Source organism: Pleurodeles waltl, chromosome 6 (genome assembly GCF_031143425.1).
Source record: "Pleurodeles waltl isolate 20211129_DDA chromosome 6, aPleWal1.hap1.20221129, whole genome shotgun sequence".
Taxonomy (NCBI): domain Eukaryota; kingdom Metazoa; phylum Chordata; class Amphibia; order Caudata; family Salamandridae; genus Pleurodeles; species Pleurodeles waltl.
The window spans coordinates 1500934988-1500951467 of NC_090445.1; positions in this window are offsets into that span (position 1 = coordinate 1500934988).

Here is a 16480-nt window from a genome sequence, read left to right on the forward strand (position 1 = left end):
TGCTACTCCTCTGAGAAGGTCTGCCAGATAGCTGTTGTATGCTCCATGTTGTACAACCTGGCCATCAGGTGACATGCGCCCTATCTGCAGTAGGAGGGGGGTGAAAATGCTCCAGTGGCAACATTTAGCCCTGAGGACAGTGAGGATGAGGAGGAAGAGGATGAGGATGTAGACAACAGGACATCAGTTATACAGCAGTACTTCCAATGACACACAGGTAAGACAATATAATTGACCATTCCTCTACTAAATTATTTATCTGTGTGGCTGTACATGGCGGCAGTCACTTCCTTAGCATCCCAACTGACTGTCACCTATGTCTTTCCATTTTGCAGATGTTCATGTGGTTACAACTGTGTACTGATGTGATGACTACAAACTGCTACAGACCATTGTTTGGATGGAATCACAAAGTTCTGGACAGTTGCACAGGATGATGCAGTTCACAACATTGCACATTTCTGTCAGATAAAGCACTGTTACTCCAGTTGTGTTCAAGGGTGTTTATTGAAGTGAAAATTATGAAGGAATAGGGCAATGGAATGTGGTAATGGTAGAGGAAAGGCCAGGGTATTGTTCCACTCTGTTTGTAGCACAGCTCCAGTGTCCAAGAGGCCATTGGAAGGGGAGCAGTGGCAGTTCAAAGTGGACAAGGTGACAGAGTGGAACACAAGGGGGATATCCAGGATGGTCTCATTTCCTGGTGGTGGTCTTGGCAAGTGTCCCTGGTGTCTGTCTGTGTCGCAGGGAACATTTGCGGGGTGGTTCACCTTCTGCAGGGAAAGGGGTGCTGGTGGCCTGAGGGTCCTGTGGCAGGGACTCCTCCTCACTAGCTGCAGCAGATGTGGAGGGCTGTTCAGTTGACTGGCTAGTGGAAGGGGCCCGCTGGTGTGCTGCATGGTGTATTACCCTACATGTCTATGACATATTTTGCATCCCTAGCTTCCCCTATATTGTTGCTGTTGGCCTGCCACCTTTGTTTGTGTATGGTGATGTATTGTGGGATTGTTAATTCTCCATGCTGTGCATGCATTGGTTGTAGGTGGACATACGGGGCTGGGAGGAATGTACATGCAGTGGGTATGGCATGCAAGACTTGGCATTCAGGTTAGTTAATTGTGGTGGTGCACTGTGTGGGATGGAGTGCAGTGATGGGTGTCAGGGTGAGGGGTGATGGTGGAATGTAGATATGGGGGGGATAGGTAGTGAATGTAGACTCACCAGCGTCCAGTCCTCCAGCAACTCCTGTGAGACCCTCAAGATGCAGTATTACCAAGACTTGTTCCTCCCATGCTGTCAGCTGGGGGAGAGGAGGTGGAGATCCACTGCTAGTCCTCTGGATAGCGAGCTGGTGCCTTGCTGCTATGGAACCTACCTTCCCCCGTAGGTCATTCCACCTCTTCCTGATGTGTCCCTAGTTCGTGGATGCTGTCCCACAGCGTTCACCTGGTCTACAATTTTGCCCCATAACTTATTCTTCCTGGCAATGGAGATTTGCGGTACCTGTGCTCCAAACAGCTATGGCTCTACCCTGACTATTTCCTCCACCATGACCTGCAACTCCTCATCAGTGATATGGGGTGCCTTTGTGGGGACATGGGTGTTGTGTGGTGTTGTATTGTGCAGAGGGTGTTAAGTAATGTGGTCGGGTGTGGGGTGCGTAACTGATGAATGGGTGTTAGTGGTGTGTGTAGTTTGTCTATCATTTCTGTGGGTATCTCTTGGCTTTTTTTGTGTTAGCAAAGGGTTGTGGGTAAGGTGTGTGTGTGTTTCATAGTGCTGTTGGTGGGTGGGTGTGGTGTGTGTATCAATGTCTGCTGTGGTGATTCGTGGGTTATAATGTGGAGTACATTGTTTTGTTGGCGTAACGGTATGGGTGTTCGTACCGATAGTTTAACACCAACCTTTGGTCTGGCGGATATGTGTCTGAGGCAGTGTTCTGTTGGTTTGGTGTGTGTCCTAATATGGCAAACGGATAACTGCCTCTGCGACGGTATGTTGGCGGCTGTCACTACGGCAGTAAAAGGGATTTACCACCAATGTTCTAATGAGGGCCTAAGACTCTTATTATTTTAAAAATTCATATATTGACTTGTGTATGTTAGATTTTTGTTGATTTGGTCTTGTTTTGTTTGGATAAATATTATCTATTTTTCTAAACCTGTGTTGTGTCATTTTGTAGTGCTTTCACTGAGTTACTGTGTGTGTGGTACAAATACTTTACACACTGCTTCTAAAGTTAAGCCTACCTGCTTGTGCCAAGCTACCAAGTGGGTGAGCAGGGGTTAACTGAGTGTAACTCTCCTTTACCCTGACTAGCATGAGGGTCCTTGCTTGGACAGGGGGTAACCCGGCGGCCAACCAAAGACTTCATTTCTAACAGGCCCTAAATGTATAAATAGTGTATAGGAGTTACTATTGGTCAAAAGGTTACTTGAGATCGCGAGGTACCTATGTAAATCCAAAATGCAGACTGACCAAAATGAAGGGTGGGCTGGTTACAGATTGCAGGTAGGTCCCGCTGAAACAGTACTTGTAATGGAGGTTTGGTCAACCTCAAGAGGCCATTGCATTGCCGTTGAACTGCACAAAGGGGGTCAAGCATCGTCATCGAGCTCTGTTGAAGTGAATGCAAAGCATCAGTCAATCTGCGCGAGCGTCATGGCTGAGCCGAGATGGGCATTGAGGCGGTGTCATCGAGCAGCCACTGTGTCAACCTGGAAGAGGAGATACATCCCTGGTGCTGAGGGGAAAAAGGTTGCAGCATTCCATTTCTGAGGCCCATGACTGGAAGCAGGCAGCCAAGGGTAAGGCTGACAGATGGCAGATTCCAGGAGTACCAGGAGTACCTGGAGAATTGTGGGCAGTCTTTGATGTTCCTGAAACTGCAGAATAGCAGGGGGCAAGACAACAAGCCCTTTGAGAATCCAATTCAGTCCTTCTCATTCTAGAAAAGAAGCAGCAGGCCAAACACAGCAAAGCAAGTAGCAAACTGGCAGTCCCGCCCACGGTACAGCACACAGCAAGCATCGGGCCAACACAGCAATGCAGTTGAAGAATGGCAGCCCCTCCTAGCAGCACAGCAGTCCTTCTTCCTGGCAGAGTGACCTTGGTGCCAGTAGAGTTCTGATTTTTTGAGGTTTGAGGTCCAGTACCTGTATCCAAATGTTCCTTTGAAGGGGGGAGACTTCAAAGAAGTCTTTGAAGATCACAAGGTCCCTCCTCTTCCTTCCCTGGCTCCGGATGTTCTGCAGGGGAGTATGTAGCCCTTTGTGCGAGGAGAGGCAAAGCCCTGTTCATGTGTGTCAGCTCCTCCCACTTATCTAGCCCAGGATGACCCATCAACCTAGTGATGGGCCATCAGGATACAAATGTCGCAACCAAGATCCCATTGTGCATGACTGTCTAGAGGAACTGCACAAAGCCTAGAAGTCATCCACTCCATAGTTGTATTCAGACAGTCAGAGGCACAGAATGGTTAAAGTAAGAAAATGTAATTTTCATACTTACAACTTAAAATCTGACTTCACCATGAGTTGTGTTTTTAAATTATGAATCCAGAGACACAAAGTTCCACATTTCTATCTTATTCCAATTTGAAATTCATTTCAAAGATGTTGGGAGAAGTAGGCCTTGCAGTGGTGAAAAACAATATTAATCGTTTTTCACTACCTGGACATATTAAACTTAAAAGTACATGTCCACCTTTTTAAATACAGTGAATCCTGTCCTTGGGGCTTACCAGGGCCTTCCTTAAGGGTGACTTTTATCTAATGAAAAAGACGGGTTGGGCCTGGCAAGTGGGTGCAATTACCAGCTCGAAATAGCAGAATAAAACTTCATACACAGGCTCTGCAGTTGCAGGACTGGGACAGGTTTATATGGCTACATTCAGTGCTTTAAATGGGCCGGTACTCTCCGGTACTGAGTACCGGCACTTTTTTATTTTGAGAGGGACAGTACCGTCTTATCTCAAGAAAAACGTAATACTTTTAATCGGAGAGTACCAGCACTTCTCAGAAACAAGCACTTCTATTTTTCCATTTAAAGCACTGGCTACATTAGTGGAAGGCACACTCAGTGCTGCAGGGAAACACATAGCATGGAAGCTACAGGTCCTAGTGACTTACAAGCAAATTCAATATGCAAATTGTGGACAAGCCAATGTTACCAAATTTAGGGTCTAGTTACGATCTTGGCATATGAGATACTCTGTCACAAACGTGACAGATATCCCGTCCGCCATATTACAAGTGCCCTTATGTCCTATGGAACTTGTGAAACGGCGGGCAAGATATCCGTCAAGTTTGTGACCAGGTTTACCACCACCACAGAGGATCTGCAGGACCTTTAAATCTGAAGATAAGATCTGATTGCCTGAAGTAAAATCAACAAATATGTTGCAGCAACCATTTTAAGACTTGAGAACTCAGTCCCAGTCCTGAAAAAAGATAAAAAAATATTTAGTGGGCAGGATAGGCATACCCTGACCCCAAAGGCCTAGTATGTGATTGGGTGGGGACCAGAGGCCGGAACAGTTTTTAGTTTTTTTTTTTAATATTACAGCGGACTCAGAGAGGATCCATGACAAAATTTAAGACAAATTTTACATCTCTTTTTAAATATAAGAGACGTGGGGTTCAAGGACCAGGGGGTCAGCGTAACTAATTTTTAGAGAGGGGGCGTGTGGCTCTTCTCCCTGAGCAGTTTGAAAACCCCAGGGAACCCATACTCTGGGTCTGAAATCATTTTTATGAAGAGTGTGCGTGCAGACCCTCCCTGAGCCACCACGGTGTGACCCCACCCCACAATGTATTTTTGGGGAGCGGAATGTGGAGACACCTTCTCCAAGCCATGATATGACCCTATTTCCCAGGGCCAGCTCACTGGTGATGTCCCAGGACCAAATCCCCTTGGACGCTGGTCTCTCCCTGAAAGAACATGGGCAGGAAAGACTTCAGTGCTCCCATCTGGTAGGAGCTTTTCTGCTCAAATATTTCTCCCTGCCTGTGAAATAGAGCATTGCTCCCACCCTGCAGGAGTAGAAAGCAAAAGCTGTTCCTATCGGTGGGAACAAAGTTGTGTCCCACTGGCAGCCAAGAGGGTTGCTTGTAGGGAAGACCAGGACGGTCATAGGATACCCTGGAGGGAAGCTCCAAATAAAGTTAGCCATGGGTGTCCTAAGTTGGACTAGAACACCCACAAACATGATAAATAAAAAATAGCAAATTAAGGAGGAAGAAGAATAAATGAGCACTGAAGTCAAAGTTCCTTCTCAGGGAGAATCTGAAGCTTCTCAGGCTGTCCTTCCTGAGCTGACAGGTGTCACATACTGCAAAGAAAGGGATTAGCTCCTGGCTTTGTGCAGTGGTGGTTCAGGTGAGGCTGCGGGAGTGATGCAGGTCTTTGTGATGGGTCCAAACCATGCAGTAGTGGCAATCCATCAGTTCTGCATGGATCAGAACCGTTTACAAGACTCACCTTTCATGCTGCATCAGAACTGCTGCTGCACAATGCATCATTGGGGCAGGCCCTCACATCTCTCATTAAATATAACCTCAACTAAGATGTCAAACCTTCCATCACTGCCTCACAGCTCCTTGGAAACAATGTAACTCCCCAACAGATCCTGAACACTAGACTTGCACTGGGTTGTGTCACATTTTTGCAGCTTGTACAGACAAAAGACCGTGATATTCCTTGAACGTTCTCCCTTTTCCTCCCTTTTAAGTATCATGCCCTATAGTTGGATGTTATGTCTAAACTATCCCTTGTAATTTTTTTAATTTAGCTCCCCAATTTATGTGTGATATACCATCACATTATTAATGATTGCGCGCATGGCTGAGTGAGCATGGAAGTTTACTACTTAGTAGTAAATGCGGGAGGTACCAAGTGGAGTGATGAGAAAATGAGGGCTACCTACTTCCAAATGGGAGAGGGATACAGAAAAGGTAATGAGGATTTTAGTTAGGAACAGGCTACTAGAAACACCACCCCACAAAAGCCTAAGCTTATTGCTGTTCATAAACTGTTCATAAACTGCACTTCTAAAGTTACTATCACCATAAAGGTGACAATTCAGTAGTAAATGCACTCTGGTCCTGACTTGGCGAATGTCAAGCACCACAAACTTGTGACTTACATGTACTGGAAAACACTTCCATTGAAAATAATATTACACAGCATAGGAAAGCATATTAGAGTAATAACATTCATTTGACTATTATTAAAGTATATGTATATAATTTGTTTGCTATAAAAATATATAATGATTAAACTAATATGTCAGTATTTGAAAATTAAATAATAAACAATTTAAAATTGACATTACATATTTATCTTTTGTTACAAAATCAAAATGACTTTACATTATTCAAGTTATCACTGTTAACAAAACTTAGTAAATATTCAAAATAAAAATCTTACTGTGGCTGGTATTTTTGCAAATTGCTTTTACATTTTTTATGTATTTAATAAATATGTTCAAAATAATTAATTATTTGATACACATTTAATTTATTAAGTTAAGGTGCTGTAACAATTTATTTTATTACTTAGATGTTAATAAATATTTAGATTGTTTAACTTTACATTAAATATTTTAATAATTAATTCAAATAATAATAAACATAAAATAATTCCCTACATTTTCCCATAAAGAGGTCACCACCACACTGGCGGAAAGCTCCACCTACTTGAAAGTTACTAGCAGTAAGTTTGCACATGCAAATATACTTTTAAATATCTTTTTCATGCTCTGGTTTCATGGGTAGATACAAGTAAATCTGCATTTAAATTTAAATGGTGAATAGCAAAAAAGTGTACTTTTACAACTAAATGCAAAAGTAATTGTACAAAAGAATTAATCTACACATGTAAATGTACCTTTGTAACTAGTGCTCATATACATTGATAAAACTATATAGAATTATTTAAAAATATATATTATTTTATAGTGTAATAATGAATGTAATTAAAAATAAAACTACCATTTAGGGCCTCATTTTGAGGTTGGTGGTCTTGAGACCGCCAGCCTTGCATTTCTGGTGGTCCGACAGCAACATTAGGATCTGCCAGTCATACCGCCAGGGTTCTAATGCCTCCACCAGGATCGGTGATCCCAACAGGTTGACAGTAGGTGGAGGTCGCAATCAATCAGGGTATCGCTGCATGTAGTACCACCCTGCTGATTACAACCTTATTCTCTGCCAGCCTTTTCATGGTGGATTCACCACCATGAAAAGGCTGGTGGAGAACAGGTAAAAGTGGCCACAGGGCCACCCCAGCACTGGGCAGAGCATGGGTCCCCCTGCCTAGCACCCTCGAAATGTTCACTGTCTGTTGTACAGACAGTGAACATTGTGAGGGTGCTGGTGCAGCATGCAGGCGACAGCATTGCTGCCGGCTTGATTTTGAGCTGAGACAATGCTGCCACTAGTTTCTCACTGGGCTGGTTTCCGCCCATCAGCCTAGCGGGAAACTTGTAATGTGTCCAGCAGCGATGTAGCCAGTGTGGCAGCAACCTCCCTGGCAGAAGTTCAGCGGCTTAGACTTAACTTTTAACAAAATGTAATAAATAGTAAATAAAAATAAAATTGTTCCTATGCATGTTTTAAATATTATTTAAGAAATATAACTTATAAATTATATAGCTGTATTTAAATGAGTTAATTATCAAACATTTATTTTAATGAGTTAATGTGATATTACATTTGATTTTATTCATTGAATGCAAATAATCAATATTTGAAAGTTGTTTACATTCATATAAAAAAATTAACATTTTTCTGACCAATAAACTTTACAAAATGTCTCTATAATTTCAATAGGAATATCTCTGCCATAGTTACTGAGATCTTCACCTATGTATGAAAAGTTACTTGTAGTAACTTTAAACTTGTAATTTCATGGTTCGATATCTCCACTATCTGAACTGATGAAGTGTATGCACGTACGTTTACACTGAGGTGTAAATGTACACTTAGAAATGGTAAATAACACAAAAGTGCAGGTGTAGATTTATACGTAAGTAAATATACATATGTAAATATCCCTTTGAGAATAGAGCTCCTAGTTCCCATTTCTGAGTGTAAAGTTACTTTTAAGTGCAGACTTACATGTCTCCACTCACTGGTGGAGCCTCCTACAACAGGATTTATGAGTCTAAAAATACTACTCATAACTTTTCACATGTAGATGGAGGGTTCCACTACTGGGGAAGATGTCCCTCTATAATGTATAGGAAAATGTATTAAAGTTTATTATATTTAAAAAATATATGTAACAAAATTGTTATATAACACAAATGTTACTGTGCAAAATTAATGTGAAATAAAATAAAATATTATGGCACATTTACTTAAATGTATATTAAATAATTAATTATTTCAAATGTATTTATTTAATTTAAAAACAATGGGGGTCATTCCAACCCTGGCGGTCGGTGTTAAAGCGGTGGCCAACCCGCCAACAGGCAGGCAGTAAAAAAAATGGAATTCTGACCCTGGCGGAAACCGCCAACACAGACCGCCACTTTAACACTCCGACCGCCACGGCGGGACAAACAAACAGCGCGGCGGTCACCGCCAACAGATAGGCAGGTGACAATGTACCACCCACCCTATCACAACTCACCAATCCGCCACCTTTTCCGGGGCGGGAGCCCCGCTGATAAAAACACGGCGGAAACAGACTACGAACGGGAAAACGCTCACCTCTACACACTCCACGAGGAATCTGGACAGCATGGAACCTGAACTACACATCCTACCAGCTATTGTCTACCTGCTCCTCTACCAGGAGCACGAACGCCGGAGCAGAAGATAACGGTGAGTACTGCACCTACGACACAGGGGAGGGGGGAGGAGAAAAGATTACGGGCACACACATACGCGACACACCCACCCTCACCCACAACTACCTACACACGAATGCAGAGCAGCAACTCAGAGTGACACCCCTCAAACCCACCGGAAGAATGCAAAGACAAAATAATATGATCATGAAATTTAAATATATTGCAAGGCTAAGTAAAAAATTATTTCGAACATCTATAACTATATACACATATGTAAATTGTCCTGTCCAAATTGGGTTTCAGTCATTGTACGTGGGCCTCAACACATGGGTAAAGCCCACACAGGAGACCCGAATCCATTGGAGAGAACACTGCAGGGGCATCAGATAGCAAAACTACAGGCACCTCAGGGGGAAGGGAAGGGAAGGGGAGGCACCTCAGCCACATGAGTCCACGACGCCAGATCCACGAGGGGCCTCCATGGCCACTGTGCCATCCTCGGGAGTGCAAAGCCACAGTCTCTCAAGTCTCTACAGTGGGTGGGTTGCCCACTGTGCCATCCTGGGTAGTGCAAAGCCACAGTCTCTCAAGTCTCTACAGTGGGTGGGTTGCCCACTGTGCCATCCTGGGGAGTGCAAAGCCACAGTCTCTCAAGTCTCTACAGTGGGTGGGTTGCCCACTGTGCCATCCTGGGGAGTGCAAAGCCACAGTCTCTCAAGTCTCTACAGTGGGTGGCTTGCCCACTGTGCAATCCTGGGGAGTGCAAAGCCACAGTCTCTCAAGTGGATTACAGAATCCACTGGTACTGGAGGAGGCATGGTGCCCAGAGTGCATCGTGCAGCCCTGCCCGACACAGATCCGGGCCTGCCCCTTCTGCCAATGGGCCAGAGGTGCTTGAGATGAAGGGCCCAGCGGAGCGGTGCTTGAGATGAAGGGCCCAGCGGAGCGGTGCAGAGACCGCGGGGCCAAGCGGAGCGGTGCTTGAGATGAAGGGCCCAGCGGAGCGGTGCAGAGACGGTGGGGCCCAGCGGAGCGGTGCTTGAGATGAAGGGCCCAGCGGAGCGGTGCTTGAGAGGAAGGGCCCAGCGGAGCGGTGCTTGAGATGAAGGGCCCAGTGGAGCGGTGCTTGAGATGAAGGGCCCAGCGGAGCGGAGCAGAGTCGGCGGGGCCCAGCGGAGCGGTGCTTGAGATGAAGGGCCCAGCGGAGCGGTGCTTGAGATGAAGGGCCCAGCGCAGCGGTGCTTGAGATGAAGGGCCCAGCGGAGCGGTGCAGAGACGGCGGGGCCCAGCGGAGCGGTGCTTGAGATGAAGGGCCCAGCGGAGCGGTGCTTGAGATGAAGGGCCCAGCGGAGCGGTGCAGAGACGGCTGGGCCCAGCGGAGCGGTGCTTCGGATGAAGGGCCCAGCGGAGCGGTGCTTGAGATGAAGGGCCCAGCGGAGCGGTGCAGAGACGGCGGGGCCCAGCGGAGCGGTGCTTGAGATGAAGGGCCCAGTGGAGCGGTGCTTGAGATGAAGGGCCCTGTTCAGCGGTTCTTGTCTTGAAGGGCCCTGTTCAGCGGTTCTTGTCTTGAAGGGCCCTGTTCAGCGGTTCTTTAGACGGCGGTGCCCTGTTCAGCGGTGCTTGTCTTGAAGGGCCCTGTTCAGCGGTGCTTGTCTTGAAGGGCCCTGTTCAGCGGTTCTTGTCTTGAAGGGCCCTGTTCAGCGGTTCTTGAGACGGCGTGCCCTGTTCAGCGGTGCTTGTCTTGAAGGGCCCTGTTCAGCGGTGCTTGTCTTGAAGGGCCCTGTTCAGCGGTTCTTGTCTTGAAGGGCCCTGTTCAGCGGTTCTTGAGACGGCGGTGCCCTGTTCAGCGGTGCTTGTCTTGAAGGGCCCTGTTCAGCGGTACTTGTCTTGAAGGGCCCTGTTCAGCGGTGCTTGTCTTGAAGGGCCCTGATCAGTGGTGCTTGTCTTGAAGGGCCCTGTTCAGCGATTCTTGTCTTGAAGGGCCCTGTTCAGCGGTTCTTGAGACGGCGGTGCCCTGTTCAGCGGTGCTTGTCTTGAAGGGCCCTGTTCAGCGGTACTTGTCTTGAAGGGCCCTGTTCAGCGGTGCTTGTCTTGAAGGGCCCTGTTCAGCGGTTCTTGTCTTGAAGGGCCCTGTTCAGCGGTTCTTGTCTTGAAGGGCCCTGTTCAGCGGTTCTTGAGACAGCGGTGCCCTGTTCAGCGGTGCTTGTCTTGAAGGGCCCTGTTCAGCGGTGCTTGTCTTGAAGGGCCCTGTTCAGCGGTTCTTGACATGTGTCTCCAGGGCACCAGGTCCGGCCAATATATGGAGTTCACTCGCCATCCGACTTCTCGCTTGCGGGGCCCTCCTGTGCTAGAGTCCCGGGCCCGTGGGTGTCCTCCTTCACACCCGGAATGGGGCTGGTGGGGCCCTCCTGGGCAGCTCGCCTGCTTCCGGACTTGTCGGCCGTGCTGCCCTTCCCATCCTTCCGTGATTCTCTGTGGCCCTTGCCTCCCTTTGTAGATGTGCCAGGTGGCACCCCACTTCCTGACGGTGCCAGGGTAGTGCCTTTGGAGGTTGCCGTCTCTGGCCTCTCGCGCCGGGCCTTGCCTTTCTTGGATTTTTTCCCAGGGGGTGGGCTGGCTGTCCCTTTACTTCTGGCCGATGTAGCTGCCATTGAAGGTGGTGGACTCCAATATCCTTGGACTATGGTCCTTGTAGGTCCAGGGGTTGTGGTGGCTGAGGTGCTGATTGGACTCTTACGAGATGGAGGGGGTGGGTCAGGTGATGGAAAGAGGTTAATTTTGGAGAGGAAACACTTTTTAGGAGCAGAGAGAAGGGTAGGTGCAGTGGGTATGGGAGTGGAGGAAGAGGATGTGGTTGTAGGAGAGTCAAGTGTGGTGTCTTTGGGTGCAGGTGCTTGTGACGGAGGCTGTCGTGAGGTGGATGGCTGTTGGGTGGGTGGCTGCCTGCGTTTGTGTGGTTTGGAAGAGGGGGTGACAGACACACTGGGAGAGGACACAGGGGACATGTAAATAGCAGTGGGGGTGGTGACTGCATGTATGCAGAGTGTTCTGGTGGGTGTGCTGGTCATGGACGTAGTGGCTGATGATGTGCATGCAAGTGTGAGTGGAGACGTCACAGGGAGGGAGGAGGGAGACAAGGAGGAGGGGGACACAGAGGAGGCAGTGGCTGTTGGTGTGTCTGCATGTGGCTGTTGCTTGTGTGAATGCTTGTGTGATGTGTGGTGCTTATGTCTGGATGAGCTGCCCTTGGGTGTTGAGGTGTGTGCAGGCTGGTCTGTAGGTGTGTCTGGGATAGGCAGAGGAACAGGGGAGTGGAACTGGGTGGAGGGAGTTGGAGGAGGGAGGCAGGAGACAGGGACAATGGCTGCCGTCAGTGCTGAGGCCAGAGCGTTGAACGATCGCTGATGGGCAGCCTGACCCGAATGAATGCCCTCCAGGTATGCATTGCTCCAGTGCACCTCCCTTTCTACCCCCTGGATGGCATTCAAAAGGGTAGACTGCCCAACAATGAGCGTCCTGAGGAGGTCAATGACCTCCTCACTGAGGGCAGCAGGGGTAACTGGGTCAGGGCCTGAGGTGCCTGGGGCGAAGGAGATGCCCGCCTTCTTGTGCGAGCGAGCACGGGGCGAACGCTGAGGGGCTGCTTGGAGGGCAGAGCTGGTGCGCTGGGTGGCGGCTGTACCTGTTGTTGCGGTGGGCACGGATGTTGCCGCCACCACAAGGGAGCTCCCTTCCGAGGACGTGTCTGTGTCGCTGATGTCTCCACGTGTCCCCGTTGTGGAACTCCCCTCGCCCTCCGTCTCACTGGTGAACTCCGAGTCGGTTGCATGGCCCTCCAGGGCCATGTGAGATGCAGCTCATTTGTGCTCCGATGCCACTTCTCCTCCGCCTGATGATGCTAATGCACACATGAACAGGAAGAGCAGCAAAAAAGAGGGGGGGAATAAAGACATGTTGAGTGCATGCATAGGCAACACAGTTGGCGGAGAGGACAGACACAGAAGCCCCCTGCACTACGCCGCGCACTTGGGGTACACTACTCAATCATTGGGACTTGGCCTACAAGCCTAAGGACGACAACTGCACACATAGGTGACACAGGGCCATGGATAGCTGTACTTGGCACCCTATAGAGGTGGGGGGCGGGGGCACAGGGCCATGCCTTACGGAGGGGCCTAGCCTACAGAAATCGCCCTGGCCTAGGGATGCCCACAGCCCTCCTCCCCCACCCAGACACCTCCACTGCGCGCTAAGATAGCAGAATGTGCTGGTACTCACCCCCTTGTGTCTACTGTGATGTCCTCACGCGCCTATCCAAATCTGGGTAGACCACCGCCAGGATCCGAGACATCAGGGGGGTCAATTGACGAGTGGCACCCCTCCTACATTGGGAGGCCATCCCCAGCAAAGCCTCCGCGGTCTTCCTGCTCCCACGGCGGATGTCCTCCCACCTCTTGCGGCACTGGGTGCCCCGTCTGTTGTGGACCCCCAGGGTCCGAACGTCCTTGGCGATGGCACGCCAAATGTCGATTTTCTGATGGGCGCTGACGTATGTGACATGTACAGGGGGAGAAAATAAAATATCATCACCTTCTGCATGCTCGATGTGAGTGGCCCCCCATCCCCACCCTTGCCATGTGGCACATGCTCTCATCTGTCGTTTGATGCATGCCTCATTCGTTCCCCTCCCCACCATCGTTCATTCACCCCACTCAACCCAGGCATTGGCCGTAAAGCATGGTCCCAGTGTACTTACCTGTTGGTCTGGAGGACCGTAGAGTAGCGCATACTGGGGGAGGACCCCATCCACGAGTTTCTCCAATTCTTCAGAAGTGAAGGCAGGGGCCCTTTCCCCAGTCGCAGCAGCCATTGTCTCTTCCAGACCGAGGTCACAGCAGCACTTGCAGTATAGGTCCTCTCCTGTGGATGATCAGGTCTCGAGTGATTAAGCTGATAGAAAATGGCGGTCACGCCCGCGGCGGTGCGTACCGCGGCGGTGCGTACCGTGACCGCCGGCGCACATCGTCATTGGCTCCTGAAACCCATAGGGTTCAATGTTAACCAATGCAGCTTTGCACCGCGGTCTTCGACCGCCTACCGCCACGGTGTGCCACGCCAGCGCATTGACCTCACATCCCATTGTCGCACTTCACAGGTCAGGCAGCCGCCATTTCAAGGGCCCACATGGCTTAAATTCTACTGCGTCACACAGGCCTAGGCCTTGCATCGCCACTCATACAAGCCATTCAATGCATAGAGAATCGTGTACTGTGCAAGCTGTGGGAACGTACCTGTGGGTTGATTGACTCTGTGCTCCATGTTGTCCTTCCTAGGCACCATCCGCTGGGACTTGCGAGGAGATGGAGGAATGTTCCCGTGTACAGACCGCTGGTGGACCTGTCGACAATGGAAGAAAGACATGTCATACTGACATATAGGCTTGACCGAGCCACTATACAGGAACTGTATGCCCAGCTGGAGCCAGAACTGATGTCACCCATCCGCCAACCCACAGGGATTCCCCCTCTAGTGCAGGTTCTGTCAGTACTCCATTTTTTGGCAAGTGGGTCATTTCAATCAACAGTGGCCATGTCATCAGGGATGTCTCAGCCTATGTTTTCAAAGGTGTTGTACAGAGTGTTGTCTGCCCTGATGAAATACATGCGGAGCTACATTGTTTTCCCTGAGGTGGGCGATTTGGCTACAGTGAAGGGTGATTTCTATGCCCTTGGACATATTCCCAACATCATTGGTGCCATTGATGGGACCCATGTGGCTTTGGTACCCCCGAGAGAAAGTGAACAGGTGTACAGGAACAGAAAAAGTTATCATTCGATGAATGTCCAGGTGGTCTGTTTGGCTGACCAGTACATCTCCCATGTAAATGCCAAGTTCCCTGGGTCAGTGCATGACGCGTACATCATGCGAAATAGTAGCATCCCTTATGTGATGGAACAGCTACAGAGACACCGTGTGTGGCTAATTGGTGACTCTGGTTACCCCAACCTGTCATGGCTACTGACCCCAGTGAGGAATCCCAGGACCAGGGCAGAGGAACGCTACAATGAGGCCCATGGGCGTACTAGGAGGGTGATCGAGCGGACCTTCGGCCTCCTGAAGGCCAGGTTTAGGTGCCTGCATATGACAGGTGGGTCTCTAATGTACTCACCAAAGAAGGTGTGCCAGATCATCGTGGCCTGCTATATGCTTCACAACCTGGCTTTGCAACGCCAGGTGCCTTTCCTGCAGGAGGATGGTCCAGATGGTGGTGTTGTGGCAGCTGTGGAGCCTGTGGAGAGTGAAGAGGAGGAAGACGACGGGGACGACAGACAACAGGGACACAGTGATACAACAGTATTTTCAATAACACACAGGTAAGAATCAACACCGGCATTTTACATTTACTTACAGTCTCCTGCCTCTCTACTGTCTGAGTTTCCCCCCAGTGTATGTTAACTGAGTTGTGACTTTCCCTTCCAATTTCAGAGATGTGGGCCCCACTGCGTGACCTCGGCTTTGTTTCCCCATGGACTACAGCTGTGTGACAGTGGTATGTTGTCATCACAATGTAACTGGACATTTTGGCACGGTTATGTCTAATACATTTGTTCAAAATACAGGCAGACTCCAGATTATTTTTGTGCAATAAGTGATTTTATTAAAGTGCTCAATTTAGGGACATGGTTGAAAATCGGTGATGGGTGATGGTGGAGGAATGTCCATGACAGAGTCCAGATTTTCAGTCTCACAGGTGCATTGTCCATATGCCTGTGGAAGGATGGAGCAGGGGCAGTTTAAGGTTGGCAGGGTGACAATGTGGGACAGTGGGATGACATCAGGGGGTATCCTTTGCTGGCGGGGGTCTTGGCATCCTACTCTGTCTTCTTCCTAGATCTCAGGCCCCACTTGCGGGGTGGTTCTTCTTCTGCAGGGGGTGGGGTTCTGGTGGCCTGTTGTTGTGTCGGGGCCTCCTGTCCACTAGCGCCGGCAGAGGTGGTAGCCTGTTCATGGTCCATGCTAGTGACAGGGGCCCTTTGTGGTGCCACATGGTCCCGCAATGTGGTGACAATCTGGTTGAGAGCCACGACGATGGTCCCCATTGCGGAACTAATGCTTCGGAGTTCTTCCCTGAACCCCATGAACTGTTCCTCCTGCAGTACCTGGATCTCCTGGAACCTGACCAGTACCTTAGCCATCGTCTCCTGGGAGTGGTGGTATGCTCCCATGATGGAGGAGAGGGCCTCGTGGAGAGTGGGTTCCCTAGGCCTGTCCCCCCCCTGTCGCACAGCAGCCCTCCCAGTTCCCCTGTGTTCCTGTGCCTCCGTCCCCTGGACCGTGTGCCCACTACCACTGACCCCAGGTCCCTGTTGTTGTTGGGGTGGTGGGTTAACCTGGGTGCCCTGTAGTGGTGGACACACCGCTGATTGACGTGTCCTGGAGACAGAGGCATGGGCCCGCTGGGTGGGAGCTGTGCTGGTGTTCCCAGAGGGGGTTAGGTCTGCTGTGGCCTGTGGCTGTGTGAGGGGAACCGACTGTCCCGAGGTCCCTGATGGGCCGGGCTGGTCATCTGGGTCCAGGGAGACAGAGCTGCTGTCATTACTGGGGGCCTCTTCTGGGGGTGGGATGGACATTTCTGGACCCTCCTGGGCGGTGTGGTGGCGTTCGGGTCCTGCAGGGGTA